Source organism: Palaemon carinicauda, chromosome 5 (genome assembly GCF_036898095.1).
Source record: "Palaemon carinicauda isolate YSFRI2023 chromosome 5, ASM3689809v2, whole genome shotgun sequence".
Classification (NCBI taxonomy): domain Eukaryota; kingdom Metazoa; phylum Arthropoda; class Malacostraca; order Decapoda; family Palaemonidae; genus Palaemon; species Palaemon carinicauda.
The window spans coordinates 31223385-31248384 of NC_090729.1; positions in this window are offsets into that span (position 1 = coordinate 31223385).

Here is a 25000-nt window from a genome sequence, read left to right on the forward strand (position 1 = left end):
TTACAGAGGAAAACTGGAGACATGAATTTTCATGTTTGTTTTAGTGCGAGGGAAGAGCGAAGATACAAGCATAATATATACAACAGAAATTATGTACAATTGTGTGACACACGGTTGGTACATGGTTCCCCCTCTAAAAATGACATACTGAACATGTTAAATAGGTGCCCTGAATCTGGAGAGGTAGTAGTAAAAACTGCGCCGATTAGCGGCAATGAGTGGCTGTAGAAGTCGATGGTTGGGGTGCGATCGAGTGGTGGATGATGGGTGGCATTGTTGCCGCTCCGGCTCGTCACGAAGTAGGCAAGTGTGTCCTATGGCATTCATAGGCGTGTGTGTCCTACGGCATTCATAGGCGTGTCCTACGATATTCATAGGCGAGTTTGTCCTACGGCATTCATAGGCGTGTCCTACGGTATTCATAAGCCTACGGCGTTCATAGGCGTGTATGTCCTACGGCATTCATAGGCGTGTATGTCCTACAGCATTCACGCCAGCTTCGGTTGATGTTAAATAGGTGTCCTCTTCGTCATGAGTGGAGGCGTTGATGGAGGTTTTGAAGGTCATGAAGTGGCTGTCCATAAGAGCACGAAGTAGGTTCACCTCAAGAGGAGAGCTGTCTGCGGCAGGTTGCAGGCGAGTGATACTGGTCATTTTCCCGAGGGTGAGCGAAGCCCTGTGGTCCCCCAACGGTTGTTGAGAGAGCTGAAAAGGCGTTGCTATACGGGCGGCTGGCGACGGTGAGTACTGCTGCAGAAGGTATGCGTTGACGGCGTCATAGTAACGGTGAGAGGCGGAGGGTGGATCGGGAGGCAGGAGGAGCGAGTCACTCCACGGTCACCAATGTGACGGTGCCGAGGGAGAAGGTTGTGAACTCAAAGGCCGGATGCAATCAAGTGTGTTATATTATCATAGAACACTCTTCTTTATATACAAAACCTCAAGGCAACAGGACATAACACGTTCACAAGACAGACAATGTTACAGAGGAAAACCAGAGACATAAATTTTCATGTTCGTTTTAGTGCAAGGGAAGAGCGAAGATACAAGCATAATATATACAACAGGAATTATGTAAAATTGTGTGACACACGGTTGGTACAGCTTGCTTACGAGAATGAATAAATTATCCGATCAGGTTGTCCTTGAGAAATATAGACGAAAGACAGAGATGGTGAGAACAGAATATGTAATAAAAGATGGAATATCATTGAAAGGAGATAGGATTAATGAGGTGGAATCATCTCAATAGTTAAGAGCTATGATCTCTATGACATGATCTTTATAATTGGAGTTCAATGAAAGATTAAAAAAACAGAATCGGAAAATATTTATGTTAAGTAGAAATTGGAAATCAAATTGGATGAAATCAAATATAGAAATCAGGCTATATATCAGTTTAGTGAGATTGGTGATACTGTATGGACATGAGTCGATATATGATAATGAAACAATATCCAACACATTCTTTGCTTTTGAGAACAAAGCACTCAATAAAATATTTCAATAAAATAGCAGGACAATATTTTAAACAAAATAACAAGAGAGATTACTCGAGCGCCGTATGTCGGTGCAATGATGGTGAGGGGTGGATGGATATACTTTGGGCATAATCTTCGTTTCCTCGAGAGAGATCAGTTCAACAACCTTTCAACTGGGTTCTACAAGGCACTAGGAAAGTTGTCAGACCCATATTACCTTTATAATTGGTTCATGTAAAGTACAGTTTTCTACAAGGAAATCTATCTCTCTCTCTCTCTCTCTCTCTCTCTCTCTCTCTCTCTCTCTCTCTCTCTCTATATATATATATATATATATATATATATATATATATATATATATATATATATATATATATATATATATATATATATATATATATATATATATATATATATATATATAAATTTATATATATATATATATATATATATATATATATATATATATATATATATATATATATATATATATATATATATATATATATATATATATATATATATATATATATATATATATACTGTATATACAGATATATATATATATATATATATATATATATATATATATATATATATATATATATATATATATATATATATATATATATATATATATAACGGATTTTGAGCGAAGCGAAAAATCTATTTTTGGGTGAGATGACCATGTCGTCCTGATGGAAGTTCCTATAAGGTAGCTTCCAAGGGTATATTACAACTACGGCGATATTCCCAGAGAATTTACCTTAAGGTACCAGAATTCTAACTCCTGGAGCGAGTATCCCTTGTGAAAGGGATATCGTGACATATCAGAGGACGTATTCTTGACACGCCACATGGCAATCTGCATCCTGGACAGAGATTTCGTCTCGTAGGAGGGATTGGCAAGAAACGAATTCGGGAAAGAAAAAGGGGAGCCTCTCCCAAGGCTTCCCTATCCTACGATTCGTATGCGTGCCTGGCGCCAATCCTGGCGCCATCTGTATTCCTTGTAGCGTACACGAGGTGCTACAGATACTGTATGTAGGGAGGGGTCCTACAGCCCTTTCTTAGAAAGGCAAGGGCGGGTCCATCAGGACGATAAGGCCATCTCACCCAAAAATAGATTTTTCGCTTCGCTCAAAATCCGTTTTTTGGGCTCAAGCCATGTCGTCCTGATGGAAGTGTACCAGAGCATTACTGTATCTGTGGATTCTCAGAACGTGCCGTACTCCCCGGATGTAATTTTTCCCGGTCGACTAGACCTAGAGACCTAAGATGTTACCGTTATACATCTTTTCAACTAACTATAAACCATGTTAGAGCTTCCTGCCCCCTACAGGGAAGAGTCCTACTAGACTCTGGAAAAGTCTCGAAGAGTACATATACCTATATATGAATACCAGGCAAGCTAATATAGTGGTCTCGCCCTCTATTAAGTGAAGCATAGTTTGTAAAGAACCACTGCGTCAATATGAAATATCAACCAGTTCTCCGCACAATACTTGTATTGGACAAAGGTTTTATATCCGCATAGGAGGAAAACCAATGCAACATAGCTTGCATAAAGGAACAATTCTATTAGAATTATCCCAGATAAGGTACATAGAATGAATGCTCAATTATACCAATAAATTGACACAGGTGAAGGTGACGCAAGGTTCTCAAGAACCAGTTTATTGACAGGCAATAAATAGACAGGTTAACCACAATTATATATATATATATATACATAAGAAGAGGATAACCCAAAACTTTAAGCATAAGTATGATAGTAAACAGAGCTTGTTTGTCTGAAAGAAAAAACATTAAATGCCACTTTTAAGATACCGAGGTATCAAAGTCATAAAAGCCTGTATTACAAATCAATGACATTAGCGTTAGAAACGCTCGGCACCAATGTCTGCACTTATGCTAGGTTCACCTTCGGAAATGGAACAGTCTACATGGGCAACACAGTGCCCTCACTTAGTTTGTAGTACAGTATGTAACTACACACTCACCCTGGAATTAATCGTCCCAATTAAGACCACTGTTCCTCGCAGAGTTAAACAGTAGGGTTAACACCGCGACCCACTGCTACCACAGATCTCTTTAGTTCCTCTACTTGCTTCGCATAGTGGCGAAAGAACACTCTGGAAGACTTCCAGCCAGTGTATGAACGGAGATGTTCAAAATCCATACAATTAAAGAAATTTAAGGATGAGGCAACTTTCCTCGGATCGTGACCTGCGGGTGTATTGTCAGGATCCGCTCTGCGAATAAAATATGTGATTTTTGCTCTGAGTTGATTCAGAGATAAATTTGAGCCTGATGTTTCTCCCCTGAATAGTTGACCCCTTGAAGTTTGAAGTTCTATGAAGATAGACCTTTAGGCATTCTACTGGACATAGAGATGCATCTTCTTTCAGAGAGCAGATTCTCCAGGGACCCCACCTGTTGGTGGGTAACTCATTCTTGGCGAGAAACGTAGGATCCAGAAACAGGTTCAGTTCTCCCCCATCCAGGAACTGAACACGACCTGCCTCTCTCGAGAGGCTACAATCTCACTAACCCTGGCCCCGGACACGAGTGCAAAAGAGGAAAATAACTTTTTGTGTCGAATCCTTTAACGCACACTCTTCATTGCTCAACAGAGAAGCGAAATGAAGAACTTGTCTAAAGACCATGAAATGGGCTTTGGAGGTGCTGAAGGTCTGAGCCTAGCACAGGCTTTCGGGACTTTATTAAAGATCTCGTTACCTAGGTCGACCTGGAAGGCATATGGAATGGGTCTTGTCAAAGCAGACTTACACGCTAAAATCGTGTTAGCTGCCAATCCTTGACCATGAAGGTGGAGAAGAAAGATAAGCAGAAGTCTGTCAAGATCTCCTGCGGATTCTTCGCCTTGACAAAAGGCTACCCATTTTCTCCAAGATGACTCATATTGCCTTCTAGTAGATTTGCACTTATATTCCTCAAGGAAGTCTATGCTGGCTTTCGAAATCCCGAAACGCTTTTTCACCGCTAGGGAGAGAAAATCATGAGCTGCAGGGTACGGGTTTTCTGTAATGAAGCGCAGACAGTTGACTTCTGGACTCGCCGGGTCAGAACTGGATCTGGTAGCGGTACAAACTTCAGCTACAGTTCCAATGCCAGGAGGAACCACACTCTGTTCGGCCACTTGTGGGCCACTATTGCCGCTACCCCTTGAAGGATCTCAGTTTGTTGAGGACCCTCAACAGAAGGTTGTGAGGAGGGAACAGATAAATCTTGGACCATCTGTTCCAGTCGAGGGACATCGCGTCCACTGCTTCCGCTAAGGGGTCCTCGTACGGGGCACGTACAGGGACAACTTCTTGTTGTATTTCGTCGCAAAGAGGTCTATCTGCAGTTCTGGGACTGATTCAGAATGAAGGAGAATGATCCTGCGTCTAAGGACCATTCCGACTCTATCGGTGTGAACCTGGATAGAGCGTCCGCTGTCACATTGCGGACTCCTTGAAGGTGAACTGCCAACAGGTACCACTTTTTCTTTTCCTCCAATCGGAAGATGGCCAACATCACCTGGTTGAGAGGTGGTGACCTCGATCCTTGTCGATTCAAGTATCTCACAACTACCTCGCTGTCTATCACCAACCTTATGTGGATCGAGTGACGCGGGGAGACTTTCTTTAAGGTAAGGAGCACTGCCCTAGCTTCTAGAAAGTTTTATGTGAAAGGTCTTGAATAGCTTGGACCAAGTCCCCTGGACTTTTTTCCGATGAGAGTGACCTCCCCATCCCTCCATCGAGGCGTCTGAGTGAATCGTCACCGACAGGGGAGGTGGCTGAAGAAGAACCGACTTCTTTAGATGTCTGGCTTGGGACCAAGGCCTGAGAAGAGTTCTTAGCCGAAGCGGCTGGTCTTCTCAGATCTCTTCGCGCGTTTGATGCATAACGTCTCCAAACTCCGATTGCATCCTTTAGCTGTGCACTTAGCACTGGGTCTGTCACCGAAGCAAACTGGAGAGAGCGCAGTACCCTCTCCTGCTCGCGTCTTGATATCCTTTCGGAATCTAGAAGTCTCTTGACAGAACCCGCTATCTCCTTCCTTTTCTTCGACGGGATGGAAAAACGGTGTGACAAAAGGTCCCAGTGGATTCCCAGCCACTGGAACTTTTGAGATGGAGAAAGTCGAGACTTTTTCTGTTGATCTTGAAGCCTAGGTACTCTAGGAACTGGATCACTTGACTGGAAGCTTGCAAGCATTCTGTCTCGGATGCTGCCCACACCAACCAGTCGTCCAGGTAGGCTACTACCTGAATTCCCTTTAGGCGTAATTGTTTGAGAGCTACTCTCGCAAGCTTCGTAAAAATCCTTGGGGCTATGTTTAGCTCGAATGGCATGGCTCCGAAGGCGTATAGTATTCGTTGTAGCCTGAACCCTAGGTAGGGGGAGAGTCGATGGCTAATTGGAATGTGCCAATAGGCATCTGGCAAGTCTATAGAGACGGAATATGCCCTCTTGGGCAGTAAGGCCCTTATGTGTTGCAGTGTTAGCATTTTGAATTTGCAATTCACTATGAACTTGTTGAGTGGCGACAAGTCCAGAATGACTCTGAGCTTTTCCGAGTCATTCTTGGGAACACAAAACAGCCTCCCTTAGAAATTGATGGGCTTCACCCTTCGGATCACCTTTTTTCTTCAACAGTTCTTGAACGTACTCCTCCATAACGGGGGTGGAGTGTTGGAAAAACCAAAGGCAGGGGGGTGGAGGCTGTACCAGCTCCCGCCCAGTCCATTCTTGAGTAGGCTGTGGGCCCAGGGATCGAAGGTCCACCGATCCCGAAATTTCAGAAGTCTCCCTCCTACCGGTATCACCTCACTTGGACTGCCGTCCTGAGGTCTTGCCTTCCTGACCACGACCACCCCTGAATCCCCTTCCCCTTCAGGGGTGTCTAGACGAGCCTCTGGCTGCTCCTCTAGGCTTTGCTCAAAAGGAAGTAGACTGCCCTTCAAACGCTGGGGTGAATGCCGTGGACTGTGTCGACACGGCCTGGGGTACCCACTGAAAAGTGGTCGGGGTTTGTGCCACGATCTGGGGCACTGGGGGCAATGGCAATTGCAGTTGCTGTTGCTGTCTAACAGGCTTGGCTGGCCGAGACGGTAGCCTAGTCCTCATAGTCTTCCTCTTTGGTTGAGGACCCTCATCCGGGGAAGACTTTCTTTTGATAGCCAGGCCCCACTTCTGGAGAAGGTTTCTATTCTCCAAGGCGGCCTTATCAACAACTTCTTTGGCCAAGTCGGAAGGGAAAACGTCTTTTCCCCAAATGTTGGAGGAGATTAGTTTCCTTGGCTCGTGCCTCACCGTAGCCGAGGTAAACACGAACTCCCTACAAGCTCCCCCTGCCTTGACGAAGCCATAAAGGTCCTTCGTCACTGTGGCCAGATGAGTCTTGGCCACTACCATGAACATTTCATGGACCTTGGGGTCACTTGCCATCGTCTCGAGAGTAGTCTGAAGAGACATTTAGGCAGTCAGTCTTTCTTTTGTATCGAACTCTCTTCGCAAAAGAAAGTCAGACAGCTTAGGGAGGTCCTCACCGAACTGACGTCCGGCAATATCAGCCTCCAACTTTCCAACTGAAAACGTAAGATGGACGTCCTTCCAGTCTTTGTGGTCCATTGGCAGGGCCAGCGACAAGAGTTTACACTCCTCTAGGGAGGGGCAAGGCTTGCCGGCCTCGACTGCTTTTAGTACAGCCAGAAACCCTTTCTGTAAAAAGGCGAAGGCTCTAGTAGGCGAGGACACAAAGGAAGGGAGTTTCCTATTCAATGCGGCTACCTTTGAGTTAGAGAAGCCCCTCTCTTTCATCGAGGATGAAAGTAGAGCTTGAGCCTTAGCATGGTCCATCACTATGACCTCCTTCGGCTCTATCTCCTCCTTTGAAGCTGGTTCCTTCTTCAGCCGGACATAACAGTCCGGATATGATGCCTTGCTGGGCCAGAATTCCACCTCCTCCAGGGGAACTGAGCCCAGCTTATCCGAGATAACGATCTTTCCAGTCGTCATCGGCATGTGCTCAGCATACCTCCATGGGTTAGCATCTGAGCACAAGGGAAGGTCTTTCACATTCAGCTTTTTCTGGGGCCCATGTGATTCTGCAAGGCACTGCATTCGCAGTTCCATTGCAGCCACCTTCTCCTGATTCTCCTTCTGCATTTGTTGGATCATTCCAACAATAGAAGAGAGGGCCTGTCCCAGCTCTACTGGGAGACCGGCCGATGTAGAGGGAATAGGCTCCGGAATCTGAACCGGAGTAGCCGACACCTCGTCGACGTCTACCTCTACAACGTCTGGGGCTTGAACTTCAACCTGGGCTTCTGCCAGGAGTTCTTCCTCTAGACACCCGTCCACATCAGACATCCTGTCATCTAACTGGATGTCTTGCATCGCGACCGCGACTTCAGCATCCACCTGGATCTGAACTTAGGGGATAAGGGCCAGAAGTGTTCTTTTGGAAGCCCCTTACCCAGGTACGAAGCTTCTTCCTAGCTATATCCCTTGATTCCTCTGTCCTAAGGGAATCAAAGGTCTCAGTAATCCGGTTAGTGCACACAGTACATACCTGAGGGTCCCAATACCGGAGATCATCCTTGGAGACAGCGTATGCTGCGTGTCTCCTACAAAACTCATGTCCGCAGAGGTTCTTGCTGCGGACGTTGCAGAAAGCACTTCCGCACTTCGGAGTGTCCTTCTGTAAAGAGAAGAAATTTCCATGAGTATCAAGTGAACTATGTATCACTGGATATGCATAGTATAGCATAACAATTCAGAAAGGAAAGACACACACTTGTATTTCCCTCACAACCCATTGCTGCAGCCTTCCAGATAATAAAATCAAATGGTTAATCTCTTCTAGAGTAACCAATGCAAAGTTTCCAGAGGAAACAGGTGGAGCTCACACCTAAGCAATGATTTTAAAAACCTGGATAATAGGCAGGAAAGAACTCACTTTCCTATCTGTAGGGCAACAGCAAAATACTGTGCAAGAAAACACAAAAGTGTTAGAACACACAGTGCTGTACCAACACCCTTACCATAGTTTTCTTCTTACTGTATATGTTATACTGAAGAATACTAGTACAGTATAGGGGGATACGTGCCGGCCGGCACACACCATAACTAGCTTTAAAGTATACTACTTAACAGCTATAAGGCGGCAGCACTCTGATTCAAATGCATGTGGCGGCCGGCAACAGCCAATGTCGGCCGGCAATGGCTGCCGGCCGGCAACTACACAAGGTAGTACCCAGCTGCCGGCCACACTCTTGGTGACCGGCAGACAAGGGCTGACATAAGCCGGCCGGCAAAGGTACAAGACCGATGCCAGCTGGCAGCAAATGAACCAGAGGACTACACCTGCCGGCAGCCGGGTCGGATACAGCACTAGAAGAAAAATAGAATGGATGCCGGGATAAGAGTGTACACTACATCCAAGCCTGGCAATCCGAAAGAGTGCATATAAGGAAGGGGAGAATCTAATTCAGGCTTCCTGACCAATGCCGTCTGGCTCTACAGGCAGGCATGGAAGAGGGACCAAGGGAGGTCCGGGCAGCACTCAAAAAGATAAGACCCTTGCCGGCCGGCAGCTCTGCCAGCCGGTAAGGGGCTGAGTCAATTCCACATCCTAACCTATACTAGGTCCAGATGTAGAACGACGTACAGTACTGTAATGGCTAGGCCATTACGGAGATAGAAGGGGAAGGGACAAGAGGGTCCTACCGACCTTGCTTTAGTGACGGATAACCCGCAGCCAAGAAACTTATCTTAGCCTAAGGGAGATCTAAGGGGGAAGGCTAGCAATACTTGCCAGCTCCCAGAGCACCAAAGCAAGGAAGGTGTTGCTACTCCCAGGGAAAGAAACTTATCTTCCCCCGAGAACAGCAACAAAGACTAGTCTGGTAGATCACAAAAGAAGGAATCATATCCACAGAAACCTTCGGTAGTGACCTAAGGAGGCTAAGCCCCCTTTGTCTGTGTCAGGCCAGCGAGGGAGACTCTGCCCCAAGCCAGACAAACACAGACTCAGACTAAAAAACTCTGTTGTTCTGTCCCTCTTTGAACCATACTACAGGAACAGGAAGGTACAGTAACACCCCAGTATAGTTTTATCGAAAATAAATTCGGAAAAAACCACTTAGGGATAAGCCCAAGGCTTAAACAGAGGGAAAGGGATTGCATACCTTCTCCGAAGAAAAGAAAGCAACCGGGGAGTATGATAAAGTATAATAAGGCTCCATAAGCAACTTAGCCTAGGCACCAAGAGAATCGATTACCTAAATCACCGAAACTCACTCGTATACTATCTTGGAAATATTCCACACAGTCTTAAATGTATAAAACATAGCCTAAAGCTTCAAAAAAATTTTTATTACACTCGGAAAAACCAAAATCATGCATGAAGTACTAGGACCAAACGACTAGGCTATATGGCCTAGCGTAGGCCAGAATGGCGAATACTTCACCAAAATAATACTAAGCACAAAAGGAAATCCTATGTAATGCTAAATAGCTAAAATTTATTAAAGCAAAACAACCAGGAATATCGCTCTGACTAACTAAACTTATACCTAGCGAGCGACAGCGTCCAGGACGCCTCTGGTAGGCTACGTCTCTTGTATCAAAGATTAATCCTATTAATCACTCAAAATTTACCAAGAGCCTACATTTATACATAAAAGACATTATACTCAACTTATCAGAGGCCGACGAAGAAGGAGAAGCCATGAAAAGTAGAATAAATCCAAGATTTGCGAGAAACATAGGAAAAAACACCGAGTTGTTAAGCTACGCAAAAAGGAATACAGATGGAGCCAGGATTGGCGCCAGGCACGCATACGAATCGGAGGATAGGGAAGCCTTGGGAGCGGCTCCCCTTTTTCTTTCCCGAATTCGTTTCTTGCCAATCCCTCCTACGAGACGAAATCTCTGTCCAGGATGCAGATTGCCATGTGGCGTGTCAAGAATACGTCCTCTGATATGTCGCGATATCCCTTTCACGAGGGATACTCGCTCCAGGAGTTAGAATTCTGGTACCTTAAGGTAAATTCTCTGGGAATATTGCCGTAGTTGTAATATACCCTAGGAAGCTACCCTAGAGGAACTTCCATCAGGACGACATGGCTTGAGCCCAAAAATATATATATATATATATATATATATATATATATATATATATATATATATATATATATATATATATATATATATATATATATATATATATATATATATATATATATATATATATATATATATATATATGCAGAAGAACCACAGGGAAAATGGGAATACGAAATATACACTTAAGTCCTGACTAGTTTCCTGATACTTCCTCAGAGGACTGATTTATTGAGAGAGGTTTCTTTATAATTTATAGGGAAAGTAAACGTACGAACATACCTATAGAGATTTAGAGAACAATGACACTCCCTTACCAACTACCTGGGTCAGGTGTTGAGTAGGAGGATTCCCCAAGCTCATTAGACACCTGCTAAAAAGGGTCATTTCTAGTGGCGGGTATATTCTTGTTTTCTTCTTTTTTTTCTTTTTTTTTTACTTTTAGTACAGTTTATTTATATGACAATACTGTAGCCTTATCTATATACATACATAAGCAAAACATACACAAACATATATATATATATATATATATATATATATATATATATATATATATATATATATATATATATATATATATATATATATATATATATATATATATATATATATATATATATATATATATATATATATATATACATATATACATATATATACACCTACACATACATACATATGCATATATACATTTATATGTATACAACATTAATATCATAAACATATAATCATGTATATATCAATACTTATATCTAGCATAACACTATATAGTGCCACTATACTTATGCATACCATATAAAATAAATGTTTCCTTTAATGAATGGTAGCTTAGGTCTAAATATTAATTTCACAGCGACGTTAATTATTCATAATACATTCAATTCTACATTAAGTGGTTAATGTTTTTTTTTATATAGCTTACAAATCTCTTTACATATAAAGGCGTCGAGTTTATACATTCCATGACCAATGTTCAAGTTGTTTTCAAAGGTTTCTTTTATGAAACTGGACTCTATGATGTTTCTTTCTACTAAGTTATTTGAATGAACAAATTTATTTGCACCTGACCAATTAATAGGGTGAGCATACCTGACACCTTTCTTATGTTGTTCAATTCTCTTTTCTAGGGCTTTACCAGTTTGACCAATATAGTATTTTTCACAAGCATAGCATAGAATACGATATACACATCCCTTGGTAATGTCAGGAGAATTCTTTATTAAGGCTGTTTTTATTGTATTTTTACTCTTAAATGCTACATTTACATTGAAGTTTTTCAACAGTTGGGGAATTTCTTTAAATGAATCACAATAAGGTAGTACAAGTAAATTTTGTGTGTTGTAGTTTTTTCTGTTTTCATTACCGAAAAGAGTCTTTTTTGCTGATCTTAGGGCATCATCTAACACAATTTCAGGATACTGTGACGGGCCAAGAGAGGAGTTGTGAAATCAAAGGCAGATTGGAAACGACTGAGTTATTTATTAAGGAACACTCTTCTTTATATACAAAACCTCAAGGCAACAGGACATGACCTGTTCGAGAGACAGATAATGTTACTGAGCAAAACGGAGACATGATCATTCAGGTTCCTTTTAGTGTGAGGGAAGAGCGCAGATACAACCATAATATATACAAAATAATTATGTACAATTGTGTGACACACGGTTGGTACATGGCTCCCCCCCTAAAAATGACATACTGTACATGTTAAATAGGGCGCCCTGATCTAGAGAGGCGAACTGTAGGCGGGTCATCTGGCAGAAGATAAGCAGGTTTTAGACGATCAATGGAGACCCAGTCTTCTTTGCCCAGAATGTTTAGGAGGAATGCTTTCGGACTGCGCCGGATCACAAGGAAAGGGCACGTGTAAGGGGGCGTTAGTGGTGGCTTGCTGGTGTCGTTGCGCAGGAAGACGTGCGTTGCAGAGTGCAAGTCCGTTGGTATGTGATGCTTCGCTTAGGATTGTAGGTCTGGCGGCACGGAGTAAATTTTCCCACGACGTGACGTATGCGCTGGAGATCGTCGGAGGAGGTTGTAGAAGGAAAAAATTCGGCAGGGACGACCAACGGGTCGCCATACACCATTTCAGCTGCCGAGACGTCGAGGGCGTCTTTAGGAGTGGTCCTTAGTCCCAGGAGGACCCAGGGAAGCTGAGTAAACCAGTTGCAATCCTTGCAGCGGGACATCAAAGCTGCTTTGAGGGTGCGATGAAAACGTTCAACCATTCCATTGGCAGCGGGGTTGTAGGCCGTTGTCTGATGTCGGGTGATGCCCAGGAGATTCGCTAATGACGTCCACAATTGAGAGGTGAAAGTTGTCCTCCTGTCAGAAGTAATATGCTCAGGGATACCGAATCTTGAAATCCATCCAGAGAGTAAGGCAGATGTATATGAGGTGGACATTGCAGTTTCCATGGGAATGGCTTCAGGTCAACGGGTGGAGCGGTCGATGACGGTAAACAGGTAACGATGTCCTTGTGATGTGGGTAGGGGGCCTACAACGTCGACGTGAATGTGTGCGAAACGACGCTGAGGTTGAGGAAAGGTGCCCACTCCTGAATCCGTGTGTCGATGTACTTTGGAAGTTTGGCAAGAAGTACACGCATGGACCCAATCCTTAGCATCCTTAGAAATGCCGTGCCAAATGAACTTTGCCTTCAGCAGCTGTGCAGTAGAACGGCACGAGGGATGTGAAAGGCCGTGGATGAAATCAAACACCTGTCGGCGCATGGGAGCAGGAATCCAAGGTCGCGGTCTACCAGTACTGACGTCACAGAGGAGGGTGGTGTTGGAGTCTTCGAGGGGAAAATCCTCCCAACGGAGGGACGTGCAGGATGTCCTACAAGCTTGATACTCTGGATCCTGTCGTTGGGCTTCAGCCAGGGCGTTGTAATCAAATCCCAGTTGAACGGCTGCCAACGTGTTTCTTGACAGGGCATCGGCAACGGGATTCATTTTCCCAGGGACGTATTGGAGGGTGCAATTGTATTCAGCCACGGCGGAGAGATGTCGGCGTTGACGGGCGGACCAGGCGTCAGACTGTCGAGTGAAGGCGTGCACCAGAGGCATGTGGTCTGTACGAATGACGAAGGGCATACCTTCTAAGAAATGGCGAAAGTGATGGACAGCCAAGTGCACCGCAAGCAATTCTCGATCGAAGGTAGAATAACCCGATTCTGCCTTGGACAGTTTTCTGCTGAAGAAAGCCAATGGGCGGGGCGAGCCTTTGACCACCTGCTCTAGTACTGCACCAATAGCGACGTCGCTGGCATCGGTGGAGAGAAGGAGAGGGGCGTGTGGGATAGGAAAAGTGAGAGCCGCAGCAGTTGATAGGGACTTCTTTGTATTGCAGAAGTCTGCTTCTTGAAGGGGACCCCACTTCAGGTCCTTTGGCTTGCCCTTGAGGGAGGCGTAGAGGGGAGCAAGAGTGGCGGCAATGGCTGGCAGAAAACGGTGATAATAGTTGATCATGCCCAAGAATTCCTGCAGAGCTTTGACGGTCGAGGGCGTGGGGAAATTCTGAACGGCTGCTACCTTCTAAGGGATGGACTCCTTCAGGAGTGATACGGTGCCCTAAGAACGACACTTCATTGGCGCCAAAGGTACACTTGTCGTACCGGACTACAAGGCCGTTTTGCTGCAGGCGGTCGAGCACGATGCGCAGGTGACGGAGGTGTTTCTCTTTTGAGGAGGAGAACACAAGTATGTCGTCCACATAACATACACAGAAAGGGAGGTCCCCTAAGATGTCCTCCATGAGACGTTGAAACGTTGCCCCAGCATTACGAAGGCCAAAACAGGAGTAATTGAAGGTGTATGTGCCAAACATAGTGGTGGTGGCGGTCTTGGGGATGTCTTCTGGGTTCATAGGCACCTGATAATACCCCTTCAGGAGATCGAGAGTAGAGAAAACCTTCGCTTTGTGCAGGTAGGAGGTTACATCGGCAATATTTGGGAGGGGGTAGTGATCCTGTTCTGTTTTCATGTTCAGGCGCCTGTAATCCCCGCACGGACGGAGGGAGCCGTCTTTCTTCAGAATGATGTGTAAGGGTGACGACCATAGGCTGGAGGCCTTTTGGCAAGGCCCTTTTTCTCCATTTCGGCGAACGTCTGTTTGGCGGCTGCCAATCGTTCCAGTGCTAGACGTCTGAATTTTGCGAAGACTGGGGGTCCCGTCGTCTTGATATGGTGATAAATACCATGCTTGGCAGGAACCGTGGGCGTTTGGCGAAGTTCTGGACGGAAAACTTCCGGGTACGACGTGAGGAGGTGGGCGTAGGCATCCGTGGGTGCGCTGATGTGGAGAGCGAGGTTAGAGGGGGCAGGTTGAAGAGGTGTCGACAAGTACGAGTCTGCGTTGACCAATCGTCGGTGGGCGACATCGACCAGAAGGTGGAAATGAGAGAGGAAATCCGCACCGAGGATTGGCATTGTGACGTCAGCAACTAGAAACTTCCAATTGAATTTACCGTTTCCGAACGATAATATGAGGCTCTCGTAACCGTAGGTGGGTATCGCAGATCCATTGGCAGCTACCAAGCGGACGTCGGCAGATGTAGACAGACTACGTTGTGCTTTGAAGAGTTTCCTTGCAAAAGAGAACGACAAGCACCCGTGTCTACCAAAAATCGCACACCCGTTCCTGCATCCTGTAAAAAGAAAATATTAGAAACATGGGAGGCCACCGCCACAAGCGATGGCCTACTTACACGTTTTTTGGCCACTGACAATCTTTGGCACATTTCTTCGCGGTTGCCCCGAATCTGAAGTGGTAGTAGCAAAACTGCGGTGGATGGGAGGTAGTAAGTGGCTGTAGAAGTCGTTCGTTGGGGCGCAAGCGATTGGTGGGTGGTGGGCGGCTTTGTCGCCGCTTCGGCACATCACGGGGTAGGCGTGTATGTCCTACGGCATTCATGTCAGCTTCGGTTGACGTTGAATAGGCATCCTTGTCGTCAGGGGTGGAGGCGTTGATGGAGGTCTTGAAGTGGCTGTCCATAAGGGCGTCGGCTTTGGTCATCAAGTCCTTTATGGGTAAACTATCGAAATCGGGTATGGCAGCGCGCACAGGTTCAGGTAAACGGCGTATCCAAAGGGCACGGAGTAGGTTCACCCCACGAGGAGAGCCGTCTGCGGCAGGTTGAAGGCGAGCGATACTGGTCATTTCCCTGAGGGCAAGCGAAGCCCTTTGGTCCCCCAACGGTTGTTGCGAGAGCTGAAAAAGCTTTGCTATACGGGCGGCTGGCGACGGCGAGTACTGCTGCAGAAGGTATGATTTGAGGTCGTCATACGCTATTGGGGTGTCTCCTTGTTCACAAAGCCAGTCGGATATTTCTGGGAAGGTGTCCTCGGGTATCGCCGCGAGAACATAATCCGCTTAGGTGGTTGAGCTAGTCACGCCCCTGATATGAAACTGGACTTCTGCGCGCTGAAACCAAGCAAACGCCTCTCCGCTGGCAAACGATGAAAGTTTGAATGGAGCGGCCGCAGCACCAACTGCCGTAGAGTCCGCCATAGTACCAACGATGAAGGGGCGAGGGGGTGGGGGTGGAAGGCGGTGGGAGCGAGTCGACTTCCGGGGTCACCAATGTGACGGGCCGAGAGAGGAGTTGTGAAATCAAAGGCAGATTGGAAACGACTGAGTTATTTATTAAGGAACACTCTTCTTTATATACAAAACCTCAAGGCAACAGGACATGACCTGTTCGAGAGACAGATAATGTTACTGAGCAAAACGGAGACATGATCATTCAGGTTCTTTTTAGTGCGAGGGAAGAGCGCAGATACAACCATAATATATACAAAATAATTATGTACAACTGTGTGACACACAGTTGGTACAATACTTTAGTTTTTTACCTATTACTCTAATACCATTTATTTCGTCATCAATATATTCGAGGCTGCAGACTCGAAATGCTCTTAAAAACATAGAAGTGAATACAGATTTCTTAACTTTGTTGCCTTGGTTTGAGTAATAATGGACATATGCCGAGATATTCGTTGGCTTTCTGTATACACTAAACTTGAGACTTTTATTACATCTATGTATGCGACAGTCAAAAAAAGGTAGGGTACAATTATTCTCCAGCTCCATAGTGAAATTTATTGATGGTACCAAACTATTCAACCTAAGAAAAAAGTTATCTAAAGTTTCATTTCCTGGCCACACACATATTATGTCGTCAATATATCGAAACCATTTTACATTATTAGGTATGATGTTATTTAAGATTCTGCTTTCAAAAAATTCCATATATAGATTGCTCAATACTGGGGATAAAGGGTTTCCCATAGCCATACCAAAAGTTTGTGCATAAAATCTCCCATTGAATTCAAATTTATAATCTTTTATACATAGTTTAATTAATTCTATAAAAGTGTGTTTGGAGAATGGTATATCCAATTGTCTATTATCTAATGTTGATCTGTACTTCATTCAGTTTGTTAATCAAGTCTACATTATTTTTTATATTTGAATATGAAATAGTGCCAAATAAGGATTGAGGATATTCACAAGGTACTTAGATAATTTATATGCTGCTGAACCTACAGAGCTAATTATGTCAATGCAGTTCAGAGTCCAAAGCAAACAAACACTTCTTCGAATATCGCTGAGCCTGAGTCGTCAAACCAGACCTCGCAAGGTCAGACTAATTTTCAGAATGTGCAGAGCAAAGCAAATACCACATAATTAACTCCATTGGGGAAGAGAGTGATGTTGGGTCAAGGTCATTCATGTCAACATCAATAGTATTGAATAATCAATTTAATGTTTTATCAGATAATTGTGAGACAATAGATTTTCCTATGAAACACACGGCCGAATTAAATAAAACAGAGCATGCTCCCGTAGATTTGCAACGAATTCATACAATAATAAGCCAAAATGAGTTACGACCAACCTTATATGCTGTTAATTTAGAACACAAATCCTTTACGTTATTTTTTTACTCTGGTAGTCCACGTAATATCATGGATTTGAAGACACATCATTTGTTGTTTTCGAACTTTCCGATTGAAAAATCTGGAGTTAGACTCTCGGGTATAGGAAATAATGAATTAAATGTCATAGGCATAACTCAGGTTCAATTCAAAATCGGTAAACGCACGTTTGCCGATACATTTGTTGTTGTACAAAACATATATATGTATCCAGCTGTAATTATAGGATACCCATATATGGGAAATCAAAACATTATCTTAGCCCCTGCCAAGCACGGCGTGTATATCAAAGGGAAATTCTATAAGTCTTCTAATACCTTAAAATCAGTTTTGGATAAAAAGGAGGCGACAAATGTAACCGTAACGTACGTTGAAGAACCAATAACTTGTCTCACTAATAAAGAAATAATATACGCGACCCAGCAGAATTCTCGTTCACCCATAATATCATCTTGCACGCAATCTATCGAGCCAAACGTACCTTCGAATTTAATAGTGCAAATAAAGAAAACATTACCAGGATCTGAAATATCAATACTTTCCGACACTTTGAAAACTAACGGATTATCTGTCACACAAGCTATTTATACAGTAGGCTCACATCAACAATGTATTGTTGAAGTCTGTAATCATTTAAATATACTTTAGTAATTCACAAAAATCAACATATCTTGGATGTAGAAGTTTATAAACATCGTATTCCTACCGTTGCTGAAATCAATCACTCTCAATCAGTTGCGGATGAACCCCTTTTGCGATCTATTGAAAATAAAATCAATAAAGATATTCAAGACGAAGAAATTCAGCAGAAAATTTTTGGACTTTTAACTAAATATCATGATGTTTTTTCCACTACGGATGGATCCTTAGGAAAAACAGATGTGATCGAGAATCAAATAAGGTTAAAGGACAAGCAGAAAATTATCTATGTACCCTCCTACAGACTCCCTATGAAATTCCAGAATGAAATAAATGATGAAGTAGGTAAAATGCTAGAAGAAGGAGTCATTAGGAAATCAAACAGCCGTTACAATTTTCCTTCAATAGTTGTACCGAAAAAAGATCGAACTTGGCGTATCTGCGTCGACTTCCGTCGTCTAAACCAGGAGACGATCCCTGATCGATTCCCAGTGCCATGTACTGACGATATTTTGTCTTTGTTAGGTCAGAATAAATATTTTACCAGTTTTGACTTACTTGAAGGCTTTCACCAGATATCATTAGAAGAAGATACACAGCCTTCAGCACAGCCAGGGGACATTATGAATTTTTACGGATGCCTTTTGGTTTACGTTGTGCTCCTATAACATTTACAAGAATGATTAACATATTATTTGTAGACTTGTTAGGGGATATATTGCATGCCTATATGGATGATCTTGTAATCTTTTCCAACACCTTAGAAGAACATTTACGTAAGTTAGAACTAGTACTACAGAGATTAAGACAACATAACTTAAGGGTAAAGATTAGTAAGTGTGAATTTTTCAAAACAGAATTGATATATTAGGGTTTCATGGTGTCAAGCCAAGGTCTTAAAGTAGTCCATGATAAGGTGTCGGCAATACGTAATTTTCCCATACCTACTAATGTCAAGGGAATACAGCAATTTCTGGGTTGTAGTGGATATTACAGGCATTTTATACACAACTATTCAATAATAGCCGCTCCTTTAACTGATCTTACGAAGAAGGGTGTAGATTTCATATGGTCTGAGCAACATCAACAGGCGTTCAATACCTGGAAAGATGAACTCTGTAGTTCTCCTATCTTAAAATTTCCTGACTTCGGTGAGGAATTCTTCATTGCAACAGACACCTCCGACTTAGGAGTAGGAGGGGTATTGTTTCAGCAATATGATAAACAATTTTTCCCGATAGCTTTCTATTCTCGAAAATTGAGAGCTTCCGAAAGTAAGTATGTAGTAATAGACAAGGAAGGGCTAGCTATTGTTGATTCACTAGTGCATTTTAAGTTCATAATTTGCGGTTATCCCGTTAAGGTTCTTACTGACCATAAACCACTAACAGAGTTCTTTAAAGGCTTCAACCACAGCCCTAAACGAACTCGGTGGCATTTGATCATTCAAGATTTTGGCGCAAGAATCGGGTATTTACCTGGGAAAGCAAATATCATTGCGGATGCATTATCACGCAACCCAGTGTCATCTTGTACGGAGCCTTTAGCTGAATTGATAGATATATCAACATCCATGCCTATTGTTAAAAAGATATCTGAAAAAGAAGATTTAGGCTGGAGCGCTGAATTGTTACAGACTAAGCAAAGAAAAGATCAGAAAATAGAAACAAATATAAATGCTTTGAAAGGCAATCATAAGGAAAATGGATATATAAAGTATAAGCAGCAGAATTACATAATCAAAGATAATATTCTGTGTAGGACTGTGACAAGGAAAACCCCCAAATACACCACAAGTAACTGACGACTAGGTAGTAGTACCAATCTCACTTATTTCCACTGTCTGAATTGGTTGCATTCAAATCCATTACATGGACTCCCGGGGTTCTCATTAATGTCACAGAAAGTAAATCATTGTTTTATTGGCATACGATGCTTACAGATATAAAAAGACACATAGCTAATTGTCGCACATATCAGGAAAACAAAGGGTATACGAAAAAACCTGTCAGCCTAGGGGCTTATCCTGTGCCTAATCAACTCTATGAAAGAATACATTTAGATTTGTTAACAGGATTTTACGAGTCAGACAGAGGAAATAAGCACATAATAGTAATTATAGATGCTTTAACTTGATATACAGAACTAATAGCGCTTAAAACTAAAACTGCGATTGAATGCGCTAGGAAGTTTTACGAGTGTTACATTTGTAAACATGGAATTCCACACATGATAATCTCAGACTCGGGTGGTGAATTTGATAATCACTTTCTTACCTCATTGTGTAAATTCCTTAACATAAAGAAAATAAATACCATGATATATCACACAGAGTCGAATGGGCTAGTGGAAAGAGTAAATAGGAAGATTTTAAATATATTAAGAGTAACACTAGGGGGATCAGACCCCAACTGGGATATTGCAATACCGGCGGCACTAAGTACTCTGAATCATTCATATCATATATCAATTAAAATGTCACCGCATGAAGCATTGTATGGTACCCCAGTTAGAACGCCTTTCCATGTATTAACGCCTACAACTAATCTATCAAATCCTTTAAAAGAATGTATAAATGATAGGTAGTATGTTGGCCAGGGCACCAGCCGCCCGTTGAGATACTACCACTAGAGAGATATTGGTACCTTTGACTGGCCAGACACTATTGCATTGGATCCATCTCTCTGGTCATGGCTTATTTTTTCATTGCCTACACTTACACAGAATAGTTTGGCCTATTCTTTACATATTCTCGTCTTTCCTCATACACCTGACAACAATGAGATACTTAACACTTCTTCACCTAAGGGGTTAATTACTGTACTGCAATTTGTTCAGTGTACCTTCCTCTTGGTAAGGATAGAAGAGACTCTTTAGTTGTGGTAAGCAGCTCTTCTAGGAGAAGGACACTCCAAAATTAAACCACTGTTCTCTAGTCTTGGGTAGTGCCATAGCCTCTGTACCATGGTCTTCCACTGTCTTGGATTGGAGTTCTCTTGCTTGAGGGTACACTCAGGCACACTATTCTATCTTATTTTTTTTCTTCCTCTTGTTTTTTTTGAAATGGTGTGTTGGGCAGGCTTAATAGAAGGGCCATGGATGCCTGGTGGTTTATCAAGAGGTTGTCTTTTCCTTTTTCTGATTATTTTTCTTCTCAAAACCATCCTTACTGTCCTCCCTTCAATTGAACTGGCTATCCTGGAGGGTATTTAGCCTTGCATGGTGTATCGGCTCCTCCATGTTGACCAGTTTTTCCGACTTTTTACTATAGTCTATGGGTATCATCAATCACTTTGTTTATAATTCTGTACGTATTGTTTTTGTTATAATTCTTGTTAATCTAGTTTTTAAGTATGATGTCTCTTTTTTATTTCTACTTATTCTTATGCTGTCTGGAGACATTGAGCGAAATCCAGGACCAGTACGTCCTAGATTTCGTCAATGTCGTCTTCTGTATTGCAATATTCGTGGTCTTCATGCAAATATCCAAGACCTTACGGTTGCGTCCAGACAGTATGATATTCTTTTGTGCTCAGAAACTTTGGTTTCTAATATGAGGCACTCATCTGAGCTCCTTATAACTGGTTTTAAGAAGCCAATAATGTTGAAACGTGATGCCATCCCTAGGGCCAGGGGAATGGTGGTGTATATTAGGACTGAGTACCCTGCTTCTCATAAGTCCTGCTATCAATGTGGATGTCATGAGATTCAGGTAATAAAAGTTTGTGGCAGGCACAACAACTTTTATTTGTGTTCGATCTACTGGAATCCAGACATGGATGATTCTATCTTCGATTGTCTTCTTACCATTATGGCTAAGATACAAGAAGATGATAGAAAGGCTTCTTTTGTGATTTTAATGATCACCATAGGGAGTGGTTAAGTTCTATCTCTCCTACCGATCGCCATGGCTTAAGAGCTTTAGACTTTGCCTCTGAATCAGGCTGTGAGCAAATCATAAATGAAGCTACTCACAGGTCTGGTAATTGCTTGGACCTCGTATACACTGACTCCCCTTTCGTTATAACTAGTAAGGTTGGTTCTCCAGTCGGGACATCTGATCATGCCTTGATTTCATTATTAGTGAAGCCAGGCAGCCTGTCCCTGATATATCATATTCTTGTAAAATTTATATGAAATCCCAAGCAGACTGGAATGGGATTTTACATGATCTTTTGTGCTTGAATTGGTCACAATTATATAATAGTGTAGATCCTGTTGTCCCTTTGAATGAGAATCTAGTCAACATAGATTCTCGTGTGCTAAGGTACCGAGTGAAGGACAAACCGTGGTTCAATGATGATTGTAGACGTGCTTATTTGAAGAAACAGGAGGCCTATCATCTTTGGAAGGGTAACAGATCAGATTTGACCTGGAACAACTATACTCAGCTTCGAGCTTTTGCTCAGAGAGTTTATGCCTCGACTGAAAAGGAGTACAATTTAACCATAAAAGAAACACTTTCTGGTACAACTCAGGAACATAAATGGTGGTCTACCCTTAAATCTGCACTCTTTGGTGTAGATGCAACAGTTCCTCCTTTACTTAAACCAGATGGATCAGTCACTCACTGTCCAAAGGAAAAGGCCACCCTTTTGGCTGATGTTTTTGACAGTAAACAGAGTAATGAAAAACTTGAACTTCCTCCCTCCTGTTTTCCTGAAGCTAAACTAACTAGTTCAGCTTTTCGATCTCGTGAGATTAGAGCTCTGTTGGTGGACCTTGATGCTTATGGAGGTGTAGACCCAAATGGTATTTTTCCTTTGTTTTTTATAAAGACAGCAGATTTCTTAGCTCCAAAGTTATCTGTTATTTTGCGCAAGTTAGCAAGAAGAGGACCTTTTAGCACTAGTTGGAGAATTGGTAACGTTACTCCTCTATGTAAAAGTGTTTGTGGTAGCTCAAGTCCCACTGATTACCGCCCAATTTCCATAACTCCCATATTATCTAAAGTTTTTGAACGTCTTATGGCAAAACGTCTTAATAGGTTTGCTGAAGGTAATCATCTCTTCCCTGGTTTGCAATTTGGTTTTCGTAAAGGCCTTGGAGCATGTGATGCCCTTCTTACAATCTCCAATGCTGTACAGAAATCCCTTGATTGTGGTCGGGAAGTTCGTATGATTGGCCTTGATTTTAGTGCTGCCTTTGACCGTATTAATCATGAGGCCCTTGTTTTCAAACTAAAACAGTTGGGAGTGGGTGGGTCGTTTCTTAGCATTATTATTGATTTTTTAAGTAATAGATCTCAAAGAGTTGTTGTTGATGGGCACCATAGTGATTATAGGAATGTGATATCCGGTGTTCCACAGGGTAGTGTTCTTGGCCCATTACTTTTCATACTATATACACATGACATGTGGTTTGGCCTAGAAAACAAGCTTGTTGCATATGCAGATGATGCTACTCTCTTTGCATCAATTCCATCCCCTGAATGTAGATCTAGGGTTGGTGAATCCCTTAATAGAGATTTAGCTAGAATTAGTGCATGGTGCAAATTATGGGGTATGAAGTTGAATCCTAACAAAACTCAAAGTATGATTTTAAGTAGGTCAATGACGGTGGCGCCTCAACATCCGGATCTCAGTATTGATAATGTTTCTTTAAATATGTATGACTCTTTCAAAATTTTAGGTGTGATTCTCGACAGTAAATTTACTTTTGAGAAACACATAAGGTCTGTGTCTTCTTCAATTGCACAAAAAATAGGCTTATTGAGAAAGTCTTTCAAGATTTTCGGTGATCAATCTATTCTGGAGAAGTGTTTTAATTCTTTCATTCTACCTTGTTTTGAGTATTGTTCTCCTGTCTGGTCTTCAGCTGCTGATTCTCATCTTAATTTGTTGGACAGAAACTTACGGTCTATTAAATTTCTTATTCCTGATCTAGATATTAATCTCTGGCACCGTCGTTCAATTAGTTCATTATGCATGTTGCATAAGATTTTTCATAACTCTGACCATCCTTCACATTCAGATCTCCCTGGACAATTCTATCCTGTTCGTAATACTAGGTAGGCAGTTAATTCTAATAGCCAGGCCTTCTCCATCACGAGGTTCAATACTACGCAGTACTCTAGAAGTTTTATTCCAGCTGTTACCAAGTTGTGGAATGATCTTCCTAATCGGGTGGTTGAATCAGTAGAACTTCAAAAGTTCAAAGTTGGTGCAAATGCTTTTTTGTTGACCAGGCGGACATGAGTCTTTTTGTAGTTTATTTATGACATATTTGTTTTTGATGTTGTTAATAGTTTATATATGACATGTCTGTTTTGACGTTGTTACTTATTTTAGAATTATTTATTGTTAATTTGTTCTCTTCATTTATTTATTTCCTTATTTCCTTTCCTCACTGGGCTATTTTTCCCTGTTGGAGCCCCTGGGCTTATAGCATCTTGCTTTTCCAACTAGGTTTCTGGCTTGGATAGTAATAATAATAATATAAGTCGATATGATATCCTTCGAAAGAATTTAGAAGAATCAAAAATCATAATGAAAAGGAATCCTGATAAAAATCGAAGCCAACTAAAACATATACCGTGGGTGATAACGTTTATATACAAATCAATGTGCGTAAAGGACTCAATTATAAACTAACACCTAAGTTTGAAGGCCCATTTAACATTTTGGAAACATTAACGGCCAATAGGTTTAGAGTTCAAAACGTATCCCAACTCACGGATGAGAGAATAGTACCATTGGCTCACATAAGAAATTTAAAAAAAAAAAAAAAAAGAAAAGAGAGGGAAAGCAGTGAGGGAAATTTTTTTTTATTTTATATGATTAAAAGTTTTCTT